Genomic DNA, 17,254 nt, shown 5'->3' with positions numbered 1-17,254 from the left:
CCTAACTTTCCCAATTAATTCAGCTTTCTTCACGACTCACCATGTCTTGACTCGTTTTGCTACGCTGAAGGCACTTCTCTAGATCTATCCAAGTTTGCAGCTTTAAAGGGCATCTAGAAAGCTCTCCGCTTCAGTACCACTGGATTTCCCTCTCCTCATGTAATTGTAATTACAATGGCGCATCCTCAGTGAACTTGCATAACCCATAGTGTCCAATATAATTCTGAACTACCGGCAAAGTGTTTAATGCAAACTGTCTCAATTTCTTCAACAATTACTCTTTGAAAAGCCCCTTAAAGGTGGGTTTCCGTAGTGTAGTGGTTATCACGTTCGCCTAACACGCGAAAGGTCCCCGGTTCGAAACCGGGCGGAAACAGTTGTCTTTTCCTTTTTGGACCATAAATCCCGACGTGGGTTTTTCAAAATGGAAGGAGCCCTTAGAATTGCATTCTACGCCGGGAATATGCGGAAGGTAGTGAACCTGGATAACTGGAATTATCTTGATTATAATTAGACAAGTTAAGAAGTAAGGAGAGAGGGGACGAATTCACGGTTGTATCTCAGAATTCTTACCCCAAGTTTCTCTAAGCAGGACACCACTACCTTATTGTTCTCTGATTGAATCACCCAGGCCATTAGCTCCCATAAATGTTTTCTGAAGATCAGTCTAGCCAATGTTGGAAGATGAAATCGTGAAATTCTTCTTCCTAGTTCTCTGGGGAACTAGTATTACAGTTTGGTGGAAGTATTTGGTGGCTCTAGATAGGGTCTCCTGGCTTGGGAGGATGTGCCCTTGGACTATTTGATCTGGAAAGACTGAATTCTTTGAGGAGACAGTTGTTTCAGGGTTTGGAATAAATAAAACTCAATGGGGAAAGGTAAGGCAGGGAAGAAGGGAAGGAAGAAGAAATGCTTTTGAATTTAGCATTTTGTGTATTGGCTCGTTGGTCTAGGGGTATGATTCTCGCTTAGGGTGCGAGAGGTCCCGGGTTCAAATCCCGGACGAGCCCTTCAGGTTTTGGCAACCATTCAACAGTCCAAGAGGCAAACTTTGCGAGCCCGAGGAAAGAGAACCTTACTCAAAACTGGAAAAGTGTACCACCCTTCATACCTGTCGCGCATTCACCGTTCCTCTATGTAGCTTCCTAGCTCCCTGCTTAGTCCACCGGAAGCTTTTTTTTTTTTTTTTTAATATATATAACTTTTTATTGACAGAAATCATGCCAGGGTAATTTTTTAAAACATTATCCCTTGCACTCACTTCTGTTCCGACTTTTCCCCTCCTTCCCTTGACCCCCTCCCCCAGATGGCAAGCAGTCCTATGCATGTTAAATAGGTTACAGTATATCCTAGATACAATATATGTGTGCAGAATCGAACAGCTCTCTTGTTGCACAGGAAGAATTGGATTCAGAAGGTAAAAAATAACCTGGGAAGAAAAACAAAAATGCAAATAGTTTACATTCATTTCCCAGTGTTCTTTCTTTGGGTGTAGCTACTTCTGTCCATCCTTGATCAATTGAAACTCAGTTAAGTCTCTTTGCCGAAGAAATCCACTTCCATCAGAATACATCCTCATACAGTATCGTTGTTGAAGTATATAATGATCTCCTGGTTCTGCTCATTTCACTTAGCATCAGTTCATATAAGACTCTCCAAGCCTCTCTGTATTCATCCTGCCGATCATTTCTTACAGAACAATAATATTCCATAACATTCATATACCACAATTTACCCAACCATTCTCCAAGATGGCCATCCATTCATTTTCCAGTTTCTAGCCACTACAAACAGGGCTACCACAAATATTTTTGCACATGTGGATCCCTTTCCCTCCTTTTAAATCTCTTTGGGGTATAAGCTCAGTAGTAACACTGCTGGATCAAAGGGTATGAACAGTTTGATAACTTTTTGAGCATAGTTCCAAATTGCTCTTCAGAATGGTTGGATGTATTCACAATTCCACCAACAATGTATTAGTGTCCCTGTTTTCCCACATCCCCTCCAACATTCCACCGGAGACTCACAAATGGACACCCAAGTGCGGGCCTTGACGAAGTGATTTTCTTGCATTAACAATAATGGTCGTTTGTTTTTAAAGAAAGACTTTTCTCCTTCCATACACCCTATTCCACCTTGATTTTTTCAAGCACATAAGGTTGTCTCTCTCCTGACCAAGGAGACAAGCTCACCTTTGGGGTGGTTTAGAGGATGTAGCACTGGGCCTAGAATCAGAAAAACTTTAATTCAGATGAGGTCTGAGACACTAGATGTATGATCTCAGCCAAATTACCGTGATGATAAAACTGGTGTTTGTAAAGTCTTTCAAATTTTATCATCATCGTAATCATCATCATCATCATCAAGCAACTGTGAGTAAAATGAGTGGAGGTTGGAGAGGGACATCTACTAAGCACTGGAACAAACACTAATGAACATCCCACTGTCCTTGTAAGGAGAAAAGTAATTCTGGAAATTTCTGAGGCTTCAGAATTCCAAATATTTCAGATGGCAGCCACCACTCAAGACAGTTCACCTTCCTTGAACTTTATCAACATAAGAACCCATGAGAAACCAGGCTTTCCAAACAAAGGAGAAGATAAAGTGATATTTCCCAATTCCTCAGAGAATGTCTCTTCAGAAGAATAACTGTAGGCTGCAGAGGCAACCTACAATTATTTATTCCTTCCTTCCTTCCATTAGCATAAAGATATTCAGAACAAAAGTTTGAGAACCACTAGGGAGAGAAGTTATCACAGTCCTCCAGGGGATATCTGAGGAGAGCATGAGTACTGTGGAATAATCATCCCTATTCCTGGAAGCTATTCCTTTCTTAACTCAGCCCAGGAGCTCATTAGCTTTTTTATTTTTACTTTTTGGAATTCAATTTTATTTTATCTATAGTTCCAAATTCTCTACCTTCACCAGCTCCTTCCCCTACACATTGAGGAGGCAAAAAAAAAAAAAAAAAAAAGCAAAATGCATTGCAAATATACCGTCATGAAAAACAAATTTACATTAACCATGTCCCAAAAATAAATAAATAGCCAGACAAATATTAACTTTCTTAAAGGCCACAAAGTGCCGCTGTCACTCAGTTTTAATTTCTCAAAGCTCTGACTAACTTTGTTGTTACTGCACTTCACTTATTCACTTATTACACTCATCCTGAAGTTCTAGTCAATCCTGAAATCCACGATTAGCTGGAATAGTTCTTAGTGAACTGTCCTTGGTACATTTCATGAGAATTCTTTCTACATCCTTTTAATAGCTAGTATTTATATAATATAATGCTTTAAGGTTTGCTAAGTGCTTTCCAATATTGTCTCATTTTTCATCACTTTAACTCTGGGAATTAAGTGCGACTATCTCTCCAATTTCCAGATGAAGAATTGGAGACACAGAGAAGTTGCGAATTATTGTTTCTAAATGTCTAAGGTCAAATTTGAAGTCAAGTTTTGCTGACTCTAAGTCCAGCATTATGCTCGCTACAGCATCTACTTGTTTCTAGGTTTAAAAAGAGAGAGAGAGAGAAAAATATAAAACCATATGGGACCAATTATCCATAAAAATTAGAAGTACAAATTAAAGCAAAGAAACAAACCAAATTATTCTATTTCGACTTTCAGAAATGTAATTAAGTAGGATTTGAGCCTACTGGGGAGATTTCTGGGTTTAGTCCTTCAGTTAATCACTTAATCACAACTACTAGAAATAAACCTTTAAACTTACTTTTCAAGGCATGGCTATTTTGTATAGGTAAGTATTTTTTCTACACAAGCAAATTGCCTCTCTAACATTTGCCACATATTCTAAACTATACTTGCTGGGGCCTAAAGTTTTCTTGACCTAAGTCACATTCTTGTTCCTGTTCTTGTTGTTCTTGTTCTTGTTCTTCTTTTTAAAAATAATAGCCATTTATTTTCAAAATATATGCAAAGATAGTTTTCAACATTCACCCTTGCAAAACTTTGTGTTCCAAATTTTTCTCCCTCCCTTTCCCCACCCTCTCCCTCAGAGAGCATGTAATCCAATGTAGTTTAAACATATACAATTCTTCTATACATATAACATACCTTCCACCTTCTTACCTCTCTCCTAAAGTATAAAATACCCCACACTCCCACCTCCTCACCCACACTTTCCAATTTTCCAGGAACTGACACACCTTCCTTTAGAAGGGCATAGCTTTCAAAAAACCCCTAAATCTCCCATCCCTTATTATAAGTCCTTCCCTTCTTATGCCTATCTACTCCTGAATACCTTCTGACCAAATTCTAGGAAATTCATTCATCCTTCATTGAAAAATTCTGGGGGAGTCTAGGAAACACAAAGGTCTGAGTTATGAGCTAAAAACAAATCAAAGAAGTAAGTACTCTTGGGGCAGCTATTTCTTTTGGGGGGCCCTTTAGAAGTCCTCTTTGCAGTAATTTTGGTAGAGTGAATAGGGGCTTTATAATTTACAAATAAAAGAAAGGTCGCTGCAGTCTGCTACCTTTTTTCCCCCTGAGGCAATTGGGGTTAAATGACTTGCCCAGGGTCACACAGCTAGGAAGTGTTAAATATTTGAGATCAAATTTGAATTCAGGTCTTTCTGACTTCAGGGTTAGTGCTCTATCCACTGCTACCTAGCTACCCCTCTGGATTTTTTTTTTTAAACGGAGAGGTACATTTCTAAAATACATAAAGAATTGATTCAAATTTTATAAGAATTCAAACCATTCTCCAAATGATAAAAGGTCAAAAGATATGAACAATTTTCAGATGAAGAAACTGAAACTATTTCTAGTCATATGAAAAGGTTCTGCAAATCACTATTGATCAGAGAAATGTAAATTAAGACAACTCTGAGATACCACTACACATCTCTCAGATTGGCTAAGATGACAGAAAAAGATAATGACCAATGTTGAGGGGATATGGGAAAACTGGGACACTAATACATTGTTGGTGGAGTTGTGAACTAATCCAACAGTTCTTGAGAGCAATTTGGAACTATGCTCAAAAAGGTGTCAAATCGTGCATACCCTTTCACCCAGCAGTATTTCTACTAGGTTTATATACCAAAAAGATCTTAAAGGGGGGAAAGGGCCCCACATGTACAAAAATGCTTATGGCAGCTCTTTTTGTAGTGGCAAGAAACTGGAAACTGAGTGGATGCCCATCAATTGGAGAATGATTGAGTAAGTTATGGTATATGAATGCTATAGAATATTATTGTTCTGTAAGAAATGATAAATAGGATGATTTCAGAGAGGCCTGGAGAGACTTACATGAACTGATGCTAAGTGAAACGAGCAGAACCAGGAGATCATTATACATAGCAACAAGATTATATGATGATCAATTCTGATGGAGGTGGCTCTCTTCAACAATGAGATGATTCAGACCAATTCAATGGTCTTGTGATGAAGAGAGCCATCATCCAGAGAGAGGACTATGGGAACTGAATGTGGTTCACAACATAGCATTTTCACTCTTTGTTGTTGTTTGCTTGCATTTCATTTTTTCTCATCTTTTTTCTGTTTTGATTTGATTTTTCTTGTGCAGCAAGATAATTGTATAAATATGTATGCATATATTGATTTAACATATATGTGTGTGTGTGTGTGTGTGTGTGTGTGTGTATATATATATATATAGGACTACTTGCCATCTAGGGGAAGGGGTGGGGGAAAGAGGGGGAAATTGGAACACGAGTTTTTGCAAGGGTTAATGTTGAAGCATTACCCACGCATATGTTTTGAAAAATAAAAAGCTTTAATAAAGAAAAAAATAAAAAGAAGAATGGAGAGGCAACAGAAGCACAGCAGAAACATCACACAGGGAAATATGCGGCTGAAAGAAGTATGAGGTATCAAAACCTCAAATAGAACCGACGAGGATGGGATTCGAACCCACGCGTGCAGAGCACAATGGATTAGCAGTCCATCGCCTTAACCACTCGGCCACCTCGTCTCCGGGATTCTGTCTGCCTATTTTAGAATTTTTTTTATTGTTTTGACTGAGATGTTCTTCCTGTTTGAAAAATTATTATTAATTTTTTGGGGAGGCAGGGGGGAATGGAGACTGGAGCTGTCTAATCTGGAAAATCGCAGCTGTCCGAGACACAAAGAATTTTTACAGGGTTTTCACTTTTGGCCTTTCACCTGTTTCACGTACGTTGCTTTTTCTATACCTCTAAATTGAAAACGATTATTTTCCTTCTCTTCCAAGTGTGACACACTATCTGGGAGCTACCTTCCCAAGTCCTAAAATACCTGAAAGAATGGGACCCCAGCAGGCTCACCACTACGCTAGGGTGTTAAGGGTATTCTGTGTATCCGAACTCGTCAACCTACGCAGTTTAAGAACTCCTCACTGGGGAGCTTCTTTAATTAGCTGAAATCAAAGTTGAAAATGGCGAAGTATTTATAATTAACTGAAAAATATACCCATTTCCCTTACCATTTATCCCTCAGTGTCCCTCAGACACTCAGTGTTTGAATCAATGAAAAGAATGGAAACAAATAGAATAAACTGGTAGTGAGACGTCCAAATTACGAATTTATATTCCTGAGAGAATTTGGTTCAATACTTAGGCCCTTTGTCCTTTTCCTGTCTTCATTTTGCTACCTTCCCAGCCTCCCAATCAATTCCCTCCTGCGAAGAGTGTCTGTTAGGCCGACCTACTTCAGTGAGTCTACTGGATCTTAATAATGAATGCTCTCTTGAATTCTTCTGTTTCAAAATTGTATCTTGTTTCAGTAACCCTGACCATTCCCTCCTCACGTTAGCAGTTATGTTTTAGCAAGAAATAAGATTGCAAAGAAGAGCCTGGGAATCATGTACAAATCATCCCAAAGATCAAGAGAGTATGTTTTACAAATTATATCATATATTGACGAAAATTCACAGCCTAGTCATATGTGCTGAATCGGGAGAAATCATTAGGTACTGCTTGTCAAAGTTTTGGTCCTAAGATATATAAATTCCAGACAAAACCCAGACCTCTACAGCTCCAGATCAACAGAACCATGTGCTGATAATTTGGAAATGATGAGTTTGAAGTTTCAGCGCTAACTTTTAGATAATTTAGTTATGCTAATGAACTACCCTCTGGTGGCACAGGTAACACTTAGTTTGTCCTCCCCGCCCAGTTCTAATCTTATAAAAATGAGATCTCAAACTCCTACCTTCCTCCCCACCCCCAGCCCTCTTTCATCTTCAACAGGTCCACACTGCCTGATGCTTCCAACTCTAATCCCTGGTTAAAGTGGGTGATATTCTCTGCAATCCCTTTCTTCTTCCCTACTCATCTTGGTTTATTTATTTATTTATTTTGTCATGCCATCTCCATGCTGCACTCTGCATTTGTATCACTTCTCAAAACTTGTCTCTGCCTTTTTGGGATTTTGTCCCCATACCCTCTTTTTAATTAAAGTGTGATTGATGACCCGTGTCCCACTGTCAATAGTAGTCTTTCTCTTCGAATACTTAAAGAAATGACATGTCTACTTCATTTCATAATTTCATAAATTATCAAACCACCGGCATAGATAGCTCTCTTTTCATTTGATGCAAATCAAGATCATCAAAACAGTTTCCAACCCAATTACTCTGTGTACATTTGTGAGGATGGGGGGTAGAGTTGGAGGAGTCACAAACTTTCTGCAGGATGGAAATTCTATTCTTGGCTAGCTTTGATTGTGTAAAGTGCACCTGGGAAAGGGAGGAGGAGCCTAACCAAGCACAGTAAGAGACTAACTTGGCACATGAATTTAGCTAGAAGTGAAGATTAATTGTTAGCATTTTTGTCCAATTCATCTCCTTGCCTGAAAACTCTTTTCGTCACTTTGGAATTAAACTTTTATTTGCTTCTTGATTTTTCTATCTCTAACAATGCTTAGTTCCAGCTATCTGCCAAGTAGAGGTCAGTTTGATTAGGTTGATACCTACAAGTACCATAATGACAAAGACGGAGTAACCACACACAAATTATTCTTTCCAGACAACAGGAGGAATCAGGTGGAACCAGAGACTGAGCCTGTTCTACAGTGAGTGGAATGTTAACTCTTGTCTTTCTGCCACTTTTCATTGAGGCATGGTAGCATTTTCAAGAGCATTTGTTTCTGAGTTGAAATGAAAACACTTGCACGGTATTCTTTTTAAGTCAAAGTTTTAGTTTGAAAAAGCACAAGTAACTAATTGGCAGTTAGGGTTAGGGGGAAGAAAACTTATAAACCTTAGTTCTGGCTCTAACCCATGTTAAAAATGTTAAGGCAGCTAACCATATGATCTTTTTCGGATAGTAGTCTAAACACAGGGTTTGCTAAAAGCAGAATTAGTCACAACAATTTGGTTACCTAGGTTCAAGGAACTATTTCCTGTGAAGTACTCCTTCTGTAGCCTCAGCAAATCTAAACATACTTATGTTAGTGGTTTTAGAAAATGATTGTTAGTAATTTTCATAAACTAGTCTAGTTTAAGGTCCAGGGTCAGGATACAGAATGTCCCCTACAGTAGTAGTCAATTATCCATATAAAAAACACTTTAAGCATTAGTTCATGGGTTCCTACCTCACTGCCAATACTCTCATTCCTGATGATAAACTTTTCAGAAAGCTGGACACCTGGGTAGGAACTATGGAGCATCACCTGATAGCATCACCAATGGGGGCTTCCTATTATTCTGTCAGCAAGGGAATACAAGCTTTCAATTATTTCCCTATTAATTGCTTTGATATCACTCTGAAACAGAGTTGAAATAAGTTTCTGTGCAAGCGACTTGGCAACAAGGAGACAGGGATCAATTTCCTGGAGGAGGTTCACCAAGGCATAAAGGTACTTGTCTTAATGAAAAAAATAGTGGCATGTAGCACAGTCATTTCTGTTAGTGGGATTGCTTCTGGATGTCAATAAACAAGGTGATTGCTTTTGGCAACTACTACTAGGTACTTGCAATATCACAGCATTGTATAATATTATTGTATAATATAATAATAACCACAGCATATGAATCAGAGACAATGTCTGTGACAGTTGAATTTGAAAAGCAAAGCAGGTTAACATTCAGTTTAGGAAAAAGACTACCAAAGAACCCATTGAGCAAAAAATCCCTGTCAAAGCTCCGAGTGGCAAAACCCTTCTAAAGAAGATGATGTCTTGAGCAGTTGGCAGAAAGACATGAAGAAATCCTGATTATCCAGGAGAACTCAGGTTATCCAAACCAATCCAATCTTTTTGAAGAGCAATCTAAAATTATGTTCAAATTAAGTGGTTTATATTTTTGACTCAGCAATACTACTCTAGATCTGTTTCCAGAGATGGTAAGGGAAAGAAAAATAACCTATATGTTCTAAATTATTTATAGCAGTTCTCTTTGTGGTGGCAAAGAACTGGAAATTGTGGGATGTTTGTCAATTGGGGAATGACTGAACAAGTTGTGGTATATAATTGTGATGGAATGCTACTTCCTCTGAGAAATGACTGTCTTAGAAAAACATAGACTTGATAATGAAATGCAAAATGAGCAAAAGCAAGAGAATGTTGTATATAACAATATTATTTTAAAAGCAACTTTGAGTGATTAAGTCATTCTGACTATCATAAATACCTAAATAAACTATGAAGGCTTTATAAAGGAAGATGCATCCAGGGAAAGAATTGATAAACAGAAGTATGTACCAAATTTCACACACACACACACACACACACACACACACACACACACACATTATGTTTGTATGTATACATACCTAAATATACACACATGTGTGTCTAATGGAGAGAAAACAAAGAAAAAAAAAAGAAAGTTACATGATAGCTTTATTATATATTTTAAAAGAATAGCAAGTTATACATAATATATTAATAAATCACATACAATCATCTTCCTGCTCATTCAATTATGTTATAAAAATGCTTGTTTTATTTCTTAAGTTCAGTGTAAATTAATTTTAAAAAAAAGAAATTACTTATTCAAGCATTTTCTGCTTCGTGTTTCATTAGCCATGCTAATGAACAGAGCCATGCTCATTGCAACAAAGTCTGGTTTCAGGCATCATTTTAATAAGTTTATGTTGTGGCATATGAACACTTTCATCTCAGAGGCGAGATGAATGAGGTGGAGACTCATAGAGTGTGAAAAGAGCTCCAGTTTATTATGCCCTACAGCCTTGTTGATATATATTTTTGCAAGCTGAGCAGCACATAGACAGTAGGCAAATCCCAGTCACCATTCAGAGAAACAGCTCGTGGGCATTGCCTATGCATGGTATCTAATAACAAGAGGAGAACCAATCCAGCAATTCAACAGCTCGCTCAAATGCGAGAGGCCCTGTTCAGGCATCCCAGTCCACGTAGCCACTGTCTGTGACCCTCGGTTTATACCTGTTCCTACTATTACAAATCAATGCTCCTTGCTCAACAACGTGGCAGAAAACATTGTGCCTCAAAGAGTGAGATGGCCTCAGTACTCCCTCTTAGCAGGGTCCCATACCTCAGCAAGCTTATAATTCCTAAGAAAGTCCAAACAATTGCGGTCAATGCTGACTTATTATTTTAAACTGGCTAGGAATATTATTTACACTTAAAGTTTCTGAGGTCTTGGTTCAATGTTGGTTGGTTGCTGGTTGGCTGGTTGCTTTCACTGCATTTAAGGCCACCTCCGGTCATCCTGATTTGCATCTTGCCACTGGACTCTGAAAGAGGAAGTGGAGCTTGGGAATTTGCAGAGACCATTTTCACTTAAGTCCAATTAATTTGCAAGTCATGGCATCACCTTCCTGATGTTATGGTACTTTTCAAGAATGAAGGACAAACAACAGCAACCACAATGTAGAGAGGACTATAAAGATTTATGAGAATCAAATAAAAAGATTTGAAATTTCTTATTTTTTCCCATTTCACATCCATCCTCCACTCTGTTAGGCTTTGCTCTGTGTCTATCACCTTCATATATTATCCTGTTAGTTCTCTTCTTTCCCATACACGCTGGCTTTTCTCTTTGGTAAACTTCCTTCAACTTGTCTCAACACAAATCTTCACTGTGGCAGTTGTGACCAAACTTAGCAATAACAAACCCTAGTATAGGAAAAACACTAACGTTATCTACTGAGAACTGCACAGAAGATTCTGTAGTTTAATCTCTAGGGAAAAGATTCTACCAAAACAAAATAGACCAGGGAAACCAGGGAGAGATTTAATTGCAATTTAGTCATATACAAAGACTCAAACAATCAGCCCTCCAACTAAAAGGTATCCAACAATCTGCATGCAAACTCTAGAGAATATAGAACTATGATGCAAATTCATTTTGCTTTATTCTCCTTCAAATCAATTGCTATTGCTAATTTTGTACCTGTCCTCCTCCATTTATTCTCTCCTTTCACTGTATTCCTCCTCAAAAGTGTTTTTCTACAGACTATTCCCTTCCCCAATATTTTCCTCCAAAACAGACTAAGTTCTGTGAGGGATGTAGAAGACCCTTACCCAAAATGACTACCCAGAGATCACTCAGTAGAAAGCAGAAAAGTTATTTATTAATAAATTCTCATGAGAATGAGCAATTCCACTGCGAGAAGGGAAAGAGAGAAATCTCCCAGTAGAAGGGCTAAAGATTTAGGAAAGATGTACAATTTTTATAGGTTTGGTTACAAAGAATTACATCATAGGTTGGGGAGCATTGAGAAATAGGTGCCCTCCCCCCTAATTGAATGTTAAACATTGGTACAAAAGGCAGATTAGAACGGAATGCTTTGTTTCCCTGATTTGGAAAGGAATCATCAGTCAGACCTTCAAACTTCAGATTACTGAGTTGACAGCATTTAATAATCTAAATATTGATAACATTGAACAAGGATAAATGTCATCATTTCTGGTTAAGTAAATATATCCAAAGTTTTAAGTGAATATTGGCTTGCACACACTGTACTTAAGCAGGTCATAGAGACATAGAAACAATAAAATACAGAAAAATAATTCATACATTTCTGTAAGTTCTTCATCTTGTCTCTCTCTATTCCCCACAGTCCTAAATGCCCAGTAGGTTTTCAACCTTTGCTGTGATCCATTTCATTGGATTTACTTTAAAAACAAACAAACAAAATCTTCTGTGAGTAAAACAAGGCTGCCCACTCAAGAACATTTTGCTAAAAATGAAAATGTACCTTTAGCAATAAAGAAAAGAGAAATCAAGGGAATTAGAACAATGAAAGAAGAAATGAAATTCATATTTTTTTGCAAATATATAATATTTTATTTAGGAAACCTAAGAGTCAATCAAAATATTAACTGAAGTCAGGTTATGGGTGATGAGATAGATTCACATCAATTATTGGCAATTTTGCTTGTTTTTTTTTAATTATTATAACTTTTTATTGATATGCACAGATAATTTTTTACAACATTATCCCTTGCACTCACTTTTGTTCCGATTTTTCCCTTCCCTCCCTTTATCCCCTCCCCTAGATGGCAGGGGATATACATTTTATATATGTCTTATACATTTTAAATATGTTACAGTATATGCTAGATACAATATATGTGTGCAGAACCGAACATTTCTCTTGTTGCACAGGAAGACTTGGATACAAAAGGTAAAAAAATAATTTTGTTTCTTATTAACAAAATTTAGTGGGAAGAGTTAGAGAAATTCCACCCAAGACAGTTATAGAAATCATAAAAACAAAAACAAAAACAAATCCTTGGAATGTATCTAGGAGGGTACATCCAGGAACTATATGAATTCAAATATAAAACATTTTTCAAAAATAAAGCTAAAACTATGTAATTGTGAAGACAATTGTTCCAGGGGATGGTTGAATGAAAACAATAAAATTCCTAACATTATCTAAATGAATTTCTTTATTCAGTGCTGTACCAATCGAACTACTAAGGAAACAGTTTATAGGAGTAAAAAAAAAAAAAGAAAAGAAAAAAGAAAATTCATGTGGAGGAACAAAGAATCTAAGAATAGTTCAAGAATCTAAGGCACAATGATGAAAAATGTGAGGAGAAAAAGAATCTATCTGTACCAAAGCTCAAATAAAACAACACTCATAAAAATAATTCAGTACTGGTTTTAAAAAAGAGGCCAATCAGTGAAACAAATTAGATACAAAATTTACAGAAACAAATGTAGAGTATCACAATGTTACATAAAATCCCAGACATTCCCACCCAACCCCTCCCTACCCAATTACTGGGGAAAATAAAAAAACAAAAACAAAAACAAAAAACCGCCAGGGGCTTCAGTCTGGCAGAAATTACATTTATAGCAACAATTCTTAAAATTTTTGGATTAAGGAGTTTTTTACATTCTTAAAAATTGAGGACCTCAAAGAAACTTTGTTTATATGATTTACATCTATTGATGTCTACTGTCTCAGCAATTGACGTCGAGAAATATTTTAACATGTTTATTTATATATTTAAATAACAAGTATAAAGCCTAGACATTAATATAAACAATATATTTTATGAAAATAGTTTTATTTTCCAAAATAAAAGAATATCAAGAAAAGTTATATTGTTTTACTTAAATTTCTTACATGCAAATTGCAAATTGCTTTTGCATTGAGTGTAAATGTTAGTACAGTGATTCCAGGATAAATTATTAGATTCAAAACAATGATTCGACAGTTTGAATATTTTAGCACCACTTGTGCTTGTTATCTAGTATTTTTTTTAATTTATTAGTTAATAATAACTTTGTATTGACAGAATCCATGCCAGGGTAATTTTTTACATTATCCCTTGCACTCGCTTATGTTTTGTTTTTTTCCCCTCCCTCCCTCCACCCCCCCCCCCACGATGGCAAGCAGTCCTATATATGTTAAATATGTTGCAGTATATCCTAGTTGTTATCTAGTATTCAAATAAAAGAGAAAAAAGATTGGCATGTACATATTGCATTTATTCCTGATATTTTTTTTTTTTAAGGCAAAACCAAAACCTATCTCAGACCACTTTTCTGAAGACATCAGAACCCTGTACAACCCCGAGCTGGTGAGTCTCTACATAAACATGCCATTGACAAAATTCTATTTAAATTTTATAAATGCATAGCATCGCCTCTGCGGAAATATATATGACAATAAGGTAGATGTCATGAAAATGGATACGGTTGAAATGTTTCAACATTCTGGTTTCTTCTCTGCAGAAACAAGGAAACAACCTCATAGCAAAATATAATGGAAAGATTCTGGCTTGTTTTTTTCTACCAGTTTGAAAGTTTGTCATTTGCAATGAGATCTGGAGAGAAATTTGGCTTTAAATGGTGTAAATTTAGAACTCCTGCAGGTGCTCAGTAACCACTCTTAGCTTGATTCCTCCTCAAATCCAAATGTTGGTTTATTTAAAACTTGAAATGTGCTTTTGCTCTAAAAGGAAATCTCCTTTTTCATGTATACTCACTTTTCTGACCATAGTTGGAATTTTCAAAAGAATTCCCAATTGTAGGAGTTCATAATTCTCTAGCGCATGGTTGAATTATCTTATTATTTTTCTCTTCAAATTCAAGCAGCATGCTAAGATTAGAAACAAATTATTTATTTATTTATTTTTGAGAATGAACTGTATCGATTTATTTAAGGACTTTATTGGGAAGACTCTCTCACCACGTGTGTTTCCGTAGTGTAGTGGTTATCACGTTCGCCTAACACGCGAAAGGTCCCCGGTTCGAAACCGGGCGGAAACACTTCACCTTTTGGATCACAGAAGTACTATGCTAAACAATCTGGTTTTTCCTCACTAGGATAACTTTCCCGGCAATTAAAATGTCGGAAGTAACATCTCCAGCACTTCCTTAGGCAACATCTTAATCGACTAATTGAGGTTTGTGCGAAGCCATCCTCTGCAAAAATCCTAGAGTGCACCCTGATTGATATTCAATAAGCAGTGTTGGAAATGAACGAAGTTTGGCGGTTCTGGCAAGCTAGCCCCGAGCACGCCAATCAGCATATACATTTGTTTCTCTGATATAAATCCAGCTAATTCCTGGGTTACACATCATCAACAAATTGGTCCTTTGGTGTTGGATTCTTGTGCCATGACCAACTTTGAGCACCTTCTGTGCTCTCTTCGGCTCTGCAGCAACTGTGGCAGAGAAAAGAGGATAGACGATATTAAGGTTCATAAGATTTTCAGAATATCTTTAAATATTAAACTTTTTTCTTGGTACTCTAATTGTGAGGTATTTTTCTAATGACTGATGAGAAAACAGACTATTGGAATAAATGGTATTAATTTGACATTCTCATGAATGAAGGCAAAAGACAGAAGTTATAATTGAATAAAAAGGTGATCCATAAATTAATTATCTTTTGAGAGATGAACAGTTGACAAGTTAGTTTTTAAAAAGCGTTTTAAAAGATATGTATCTATCTCATATTATGATGCTCATGATAAACATTTATTAAAAGGTGGCTGAGTGAAGTGCATAGAGGGCTTGGAGAGGAGTCGGGAGCATGAGTACAAATATGACCTCTCACCTCTTGCTAAATAAATACGTACTAAATATATTTATTTAAATTTACATTAAAATTTCTTTCACAGTAAAATTTTATTTTACAATGTCCAAAGCACTAAATGAATCTAAGAGGGGGTAAATAAGGGAGTTGGAGGACAAGTAATGATAGGAGAGACTTGTCTATTTTCTCGTAGGGAATAAAGTCAGGACTATGGGACTCAAGTGTATATGAGAGGAAAAAGAATTCGAACCAGGAACTTCTAGAGTGATTTTACCTCCAAAGGACCAAGGAGACAACTGCTTAAAAATTTGATCTACTATAACAATGAAACTGGAAGCACGATTGCCACAAAACAACTGAAAAAGAATGCTGCAAAGTTACAGAGAACAAATTTAGCACTAAAGGAAGAGATATAAGATTCCATTTCCCCTCACTATTTTGCATAGCTGCGATGGAATTTAAGACTCTGTTGTTGTTATTGTTGTTGTTGTTGTTAAATAATTGGAACACCAGTCCTGAAATCAGGAGGACCTGAGTTTAAATTTGACCTTAGATGCCTACCACTTCCTAGTTGTGTGACCCTGGGCAAGTCATTTTACCCTCAATTGCCTCAGCAAAAAAAAGAAAGAAAAAAAAAGCTATAAAGAATAGCTAGCTATGAGGAGAAGGGATGCAGGGAAAATTCAGCTAGATATTTTAAAATAAGAGATAACAATACAATTTATTAAAAGAAACCAAACCTAATCGCCTTGTAACCTGCCTTTTTGTAAGCACTTTGCAAAACTTAAAGCACTACGTACATGTTATAATAATTATAGATTTTGATTAAGAAATCAACAGACAGCTCTTGAAAAAAAGTTAGGAGAGTAATGGAAGGATGTTCAACCTTATTGCTTTATTGGACTGGACATTATATAAAAGACTTCAAATTGTAACTTACAGAAAACCAAATCAGGAAATGATAAATTTAAAAAAAAAAAAAATTAAGCTAAACTTGCCGTGACTCGGATTCGAACCGAGGTTGCTGCGGCCACAACGCAGAGTACTAACCACTATACGATCACGGCACGCCACTCTGCCGGATGTGAAGCCGTGTCTTCAATGTAAATTTTGTAAGGTTTGTGTCAATTCCTTTGTTTCAAATCTGCATTCTTCCTAATAACAGCTGTGTTGGGATACTCCTAGTTGCTAGGCTACACACAAACAGTTCCCACAGACTACTGAAATCGTAAAGTTCCGAAAATAGGCAACTGGCCACAGAAGACCGGTAACAGATAAACAACTGCCTGTATACAGTGGACACCATCACCCAGGCTGGGAACAGACAAAAGAACCCTCCTTTCTCTCTCCTACCACTCGCGGAAAGTCCGGAACCCACATCTTCCTTGTTGATCACAGACACAGTTCGCATTTTCTTTTTCTTTCTGCCAGCCCCGCTCCATTACCTAACGTCTGTCTTTTGTTTGCATCATTATGTTGACTGAATCCAACCTATTTTGGACCTTTGCCGCGACTAGAGGGGAATAAAGAAGAGTTGACTAGTACATGAACCATTCGAGGATTTCCCCTCTCAGGTATGTGCATCCTAAAGAGAGTAACTCTTCTCTCTCCTTTCACTTCAAATACGATTTCTTTTTTTCTCTGAAATAGCAAGTCGAGATCTTCGTGGAAGCAGATGCTTTGTCACTCTCCCATTCTTTCTGAAGGCGTGAGCGATACTTGGCTTTCCAGTCTGCCTCTGATGACCCTTCGTTTGAAAGCCGATGTTGAGCAGAGAAGACACCGGCTAACCGGAAAGTAAGG

At 37.1% G+C, this 17,254-nt stretch overlaps 5 non-coding genes across 5 annotated transcripts; 3 read left to right on the top strand and 2 right to left on the bottom strand.

The window, feature by feature from the left end:
• Positions 1-303: 303 nt before the first annotated feature.
• Positions 304-376, top strand: TRNAV-AAC (transfer RNA valine (anticodon AAC)). The gene has a single exon. It is a non-coding gene; the product is annotated as a tRNA-Val (tRNA).
• Positions 377-938: 562 nt separating this feature from the next.
• Positions 939-1,010, top strand: TRNAP-AGG (transfer RNA proline (anticodon AGG)). The gene has a single exon. It is a non-coding gene; the product is annotated as a tRNA-Pro (tRNA).
• Positions 1,011-5,876: 4,866 nt separating this feature from the next.
• Positions 5,877-5,958, bottom strand: TRNAS-GCU (transfer RNA serine (anticodon GCU)). Its single transcript has one exon. It is a non-coding gene; the product is annotated as a tRNA-Ser (tRNA).
• An 8,648-nt stretch (positions 5,959-14,606) lies between these two features.
• Positions 14,607-14,679, top strand: TRNAV-AAC (transfer RNA valine (anticodon AAC)). Its single transcript has one exon. It is a non-coding gene; the product is annotated as a tRNA-Val (tRNA).
• A 1,767-nt stretch (positions 14,680-16,446) lies between these two features.
• TRNAH-GUG (transfer RNA histidin (anticodon GUG)) lies at positions 16,447-16,518 on the bottom strand. The gene has a single exon. It is a non-coding gene; the product is annotated as a tRNA-His (tRNA).
• Positions 16,519-17,254: the final 736 nt, after the last annotated feature.

Source organism: Antechinus flavipes, chromosome 1 (assembly GCF_016432865.1).
Source record: "Antechinus flavipes isolate AdamAnt ecotype Samford, QLD, Australia chromosome 1, AdamAnt_v2, whole genome shotgun sequence".
Classification (NCBI taxonomy): domain Eukaryota; kingdom Metazoa; phylum Chordata; class Mammalia; order Dasyuromorphia; family Dasyuridae; genus Antechinus; species Antechinus flavipes.
The sequence above is the reverse complement of the archived record's forward strand: the minus strand, read 5'-3'. Positions and strand labels throughout refer to the sequence as shown.